At 37.7% G+C, this 5,342-nt stretch overlaps 1 protein-coding gene across 1 annotated transcript in view; it reads right to left on the reverse strand.

Moving 5' to 3' along the window:
* Window positions 1-2,928: 2,928 nt before the first annotated feature.
* The window catches only part of LOC107104513 (amine oxidase [flavin-containing]-like), a 15,112-nt gene continuing 12,698 nt past the window's right edge, over window positions 2,929-5,342 (reverse strand). The window contains exons 8-9 of the mRNA XM_015404517.1: window positions 5,221-5,332; window positions 2,929-5,157 (exon numbers count right to left, since the gene is read on the reverse strand). The gene's annotated coding sequence lies outside the window, so the exon portion shown is untranslated. The remainder of the gene's footprint in view (window positions 5,158-5,220; window positions 5,333-5,342) is intronic.

Below are 5,342 nucleotides of genomic sequence, written 5' to 3' on the forward strand. Positions count from 1 at the left end.
GGACCGGTTGGGATCAGACAGGGAACGCAGTAAGAGTCCAGGAGGAATGACGCTCTGATGAAGCTTTAGCTACGATGGTGGAGGAGGGGCTGGAGGGGGGAGGAAACGGCGTCATCTGAATGATGTCACAGGAGCAGACAGGTGCGTATCGGAGGCATTTCAAGATGAGCTTTGGATGCTGATTGGCTTTCCTGGAGGTGTGGTTCAAAGCTGATTGGCTGATAGGTGGATGAAGGAGAATAATCAGTTTATTCAGTTGAACTTCCGCCTAGGCTCCAGTTTATAACTTTTTCTTTCTCCATAGGTGGCTTTAGATAGGGGCCGTTATGGAAACTATTAATTTTTGTAAGGTGATATATAATAAGCTGACACACGTGTGAGCGCCGTACTTCCTAAAGTATTTATTCTCTGGCAATGTGCTTCTGTGACTCAAAAGTTGCAGAATTGATCACATAGGAAATGAATAGAGTAGAATAGAGTCATGATTATTTTTATAGAAACAAAAGGCCTTCAGCTTTGATAGTAAAATCTTTATATTTTACAGAAAGATTTTTTGAGGTGAAGAGCTGAAACTTGTAGCGATTGGAAACCAAAACAAACAATAAGTAATATGAACCAAAGGTTAATAACAAAACCAACAGATCAAATATTGCCTTATGTCTTCAATTATCTGATAAAGTTAAAGAAGAAATCTAAATTATCAGTCTAACCAAAAATATAAAGAAGCCACAGACACCTAAAGACTGTATGATCAGTGACAGAGAATGATGCATTCAGCCTCATTTCTGCAGATTTTAAACCTCAGCAACTTTATGTTAACCTGGAAAAAAAGTTACTTTATGAGGTCACACCTCTTTATTACAAAAAAATAAAATAATAAAATGAAACATTCAGTTGTGTATTTTTATGGTATTAAACATCCTGCTAATACCTTCAGATACACAAGAACAGAAACAAATTCAATGTTAAGTTTACCTCCAATAAAATTACATCATTGCACATTAAAGAAATATATCTTTAAGTGTCTTGGATTTTTAACATGGATGCAATTTTATTATTGACATTATGAACTTATACATATCATGGAACAATTTCTCTCCTGATTGTGCATCAAGTCGTATCCTCATAAAAACAAATCGAGCGTTCTATGTTTGCCAACCTTTAAAAAAATGTCTAAAAAAAGAAGATGGCAAACTCCAATTTATTCCTGTATTTCAAATGAAAAAGTAATGAAAAAGAAATGACAGGTTTCCTAATGTAAAACAGTTAGAAGGTGACAGGAAATCGTACCACTCATGTATTTTGACTTTAAAACATTGCTGCATGTCTGTTTCTGCCTCTTTCACTTTAAAATAAGGAAGAAACAAAACTTATGTCATTCAGCAAAAAATAATCCTTTAGATTTCTACAGAAAGACATAAAACTATTTTTTCTTATTTTATAATTTTATCTTTAAAAAAGATTGCAATTTGTCTGATGAGAGTCCATTTAATGATAAAAAATGATTTATATATAATAAACATTAAGTTATGTAATCAAGGATGGCATAACTAAAAAACGGCTATTATCACAAGAACAATACGAAAACTAAAAATAAAGTCAAGTGTAGAATGGCACCTGATTTTATATATTTTGATTGATGCTAGCATTTAATGCTATCTTAGGTCTTTGGCTTTGTTCAAAATGTGAATAGTCCCACACATTCTCATCTTCATACTTTGGATCTTGTGCTGACATACGGCATAGAATGTGAAGAAATAACAGTATTTCCTCACAACCCTGTCCTCTCTGACCACAAAATATAGGAAACTGGAGAGAAAATATCGCTCCACAGACCTACGGGAGTCCTACCTAGTCTGGAAAAATAGTTTATTACTGTATATGAGGACCCTTTGTAAAGCAAGAGCAGCATATTTCTCCTCATTAATAGAGGAGAATAAAAATAATCCTAGATCTCTTTTCAATCCAGTTGCCAAACTCACCCAGAGCCATAGCTCTGTTGAACCGTCCATTCCACCTGCTCTTAGCAGCAATGATTTTATGGGATTTTTTATAAATTAGATTGATTCTATTAAAAATAAGATTACAGAAACACCTGAACATGTTTATTAGGTGCAGTAGGTATGAAGTTAAAAGTCTTTAAACTTAGAATTGGGTTTTACTGGGGAGCTGACGTTAAAAGATATTGCAGCAGAATTGAATAATGAAGTAGGAAAAGGAAGATTTCTTGTTTTTAAGAAAAAGCGGTCTCATCAGTTGATAAGTTAGGTGATAAATATGGAGTCCATAAGATGGCAGTAATGCAACACATGATGGCTGCAAGCTGCCAAAGAAGAAGAACAGAGTATATTGAGCCCACAGGTGGAACAAGGCAGTGATGGAGGTTCAATTTTTCATCCAGACTTCAGGACATGACTGATAGAGAATGTTTATAAAGTGAATTTAGCATAATATGACCTTTAATTGTCCTTTAATGTTTTTTCCTCTTCCACTGCATTTTAGATAATCTGCCAAAGATTCTAGAGCTCCACACTGCGCCTTTGTTAACCCTCTCAGTACTTCCTGTTCGGTTATTAGGTATTATTCCGTCGTCTGACATGAATCTTTCCTTTACTGTCTTTATCTTCATTTATACTGTTTGACATCAACCTTCTGTTTGTTCATGTTGAGGCCTAGGTTCTAAAAATAAGTTTATCTTTAGTATCAACTTTAACAGCTGATTATCTTAGTAAGAATCAGATTAATAAATCTTACAAATATGTGATTTTATCGGTAAAAATCGTAAAGTCAGGATATCTTAGCTTCTTAAACTATAGGAACTATTCCTCTCTTCCTAATTCTGAACACCTTTTATTTTCTGCCAACAAACAGCAGCAGGACTGAAACAAAGCCGCCAGGAAAGAAGAAACGGCCAGACGATGTCGGACCAATTAAGGATTTATTTCACATTTTGAATATCATCAGCTTGTTTGAGGAATTGAAGTCATCACAGAACAGGTTACAGTTATAATTTGGGAGAAGTTTGTGGGCAGAAGAAGAAGAAAAACAACCAGTTAAAAAAAAAAACAATCAACAATAACAGAATGTAGGTTAGGAGTTTTGGTGAAAGCTGTAGTTTAAACAACATGAATTCAAATGTCAGCGACTGGTCCTGACTTTCACCTTTCTGTGTGAGGAAAACTTGTGCCAGTGTTGGATAATAATAGACCGGATGAAATCAGGCAACCAGGGAGACAGAGACTTTACCACATGGGAGACGTCGTTAAGCACCGCAGCCACAATACGAGCACACAGCGACTGGACAGGAGTTAGACCACTGCAGCAGTCAGAGCGCTGCTGTATACACCTGGATTTACCTGAGTCAAGTTTCAAACGAGGATATAACTCGGGTAATAAGGAGGACATTTCAAAAGCGAATGTTTGGTAAAACCCATTTAGACACCTTGAAGCACGAACAGTCAGAGTTACACAGGCACTTGAGAAAAGGGACAAAACACAAAGACTTCCGATAAGGCACAACAGATACGACGACACAAACACCGGTCTTTGGGACGAAAACAGGCCAACATGGCAGACACAGGTTCTTAGAAAATACATGATTTAATTCAGTTTTAAAACAATGAAAGCTCTTAATTGGAACATTTTTAGGGATTCAATTATGTAAATTTGAAGTTTCCTGCTGAGGATCTGCAACATTTACACATCTCTCATTTAATCGCCTATAGTGAAAATTAGAATGAAAATAAAGATCCAATCTACTTACACTTTTTTACTGGCAGACAGATTTAAATTAAGATGAAATAAACCTCCATCTAATGTTTTGGTTTATTCTAAAATTAACTTAAGATAAAGACACATTTCTGAGTCTAATCATTGGCTGGATCCAATCACAGTGTTTAGGGAATAGTGCTATAGCACTAAGCCGCAGCTAATTAGCTACAGCAATTAGCGACAGCTAGCTCTACGGTTGGTCAGTGGGCCAGTTCAGGCCAGTTAAAAGAACCAGGACTCTCAGACTGTGGAGATCATCCATCATTGTTTCCCAGCAGCTCCTCCAGGACTGCTCCCACTGTGACGTTTCATCTGGCCAGAACCTCCGCTGGGCTACCAGTCCCAAAAAAACTAAAGTTAGCATGGTAAGGAAAGTGGCAATGCTTCCTCTAGAACTATAAAAAGTTCTGGCAAAAATAAACGTCTTTAATGTTTTTGGCATCTTGAGGAAATTATTTCTTATAGATGAATGTCCTTAGCTGACGACAGCTAATTAAATGAAGCTAACATTCCCTTTCTTGGCCGTTATCTGCCTCAGCTAGCCCGTTTAGCTAGGTACAGCTCCCAATTCACAGCTAGCTTTGCCCACCGAGCAAAAAATGGTTGAAAACACGACATGATTTTCATCCAAACGACGTTTACATTTAGTTAAAAAGTGAAAGGTGAAAAGCCGTGATTTTCAGATTGTGGAAAATACGTTGAAAACTTCTATTATTGGACTAAAGTTAAATGAAATCAGACGGACCAAACGCAGCCCAGTTTTTAATGAGTATTTCTGGACTAAATCAAAGCTATGATGGTCTTAAAAACCAACGTCTAAATGAGTCTGGTGTGGGGGCTACATTTTATTACCTTCAGCTGATTACCGCCAACTAACACCATCTAGCTGTACCTCTGGGGTAAAGCTAGCTACAGTTAATTAGCTGCAGATTGCTAAAGCTAATTAGCCACCTGTTTTGGGCTAGCTATTTCTGTGTGAATGGCAGATCTGAACAGGACTTCAACCGGAACATCTAAGGTGAACCCAGCTGAAGATATGCACCAGAACTCACCATGACGACCTGCTGACCCCCCCAGCCTCAGCCTTCATAGTTATCACTATAGCAACGGATGAAAACAAACATATTCAATACAGCTTTCTTAGTTTCATTTAGACCACAAAGCATTTTCTCTTTCATTACATTGATTTTCTGAGACATTCACCAAAAAACATGAAAACACTGAATTAAAGACCTGTGGATATCACACCTGTGGAACACCTGTGGATATCACACCTGTGGAACACCTGTGGATATCACACCTGTGGATATCACGCCTGTGGAACACCTGTGGACATCACACCTGTGGATATCACACCTGTGGACATCACACCTGTGGATATCACACCTGTGGAACACCTGTGGATATCACGCCTGTGGAACACCTGTGGATATCACACCTATGGAACACCTGTGGATATCACACCTGTGGAACACCTGTGGACATCACACCTGTGGATATCACACCTGTGGAACACCTGTGGACATCACACCTGTGGATATCACACCTGTGGATATCACACCTGTGGAACA

Source organism: Cyprinodon variegatus, unplaced genomic scaffold, assembly GCF_000732505.1.
Source record: "Cyprinodon variegatus isolate N-32 unplaced genomic scaffold, C_variegatus-1.0 Scaffold1772, whole genome shotgun sequence".
Classification (NCBI taxonomy): domain Eukaryota; kingdom Metazoa; phylum Chordata; class Actinopteri; order Cyprinodontiformes; family Cyprinodontidae; genus Cyprinodon; species Cyprinodon variegatus.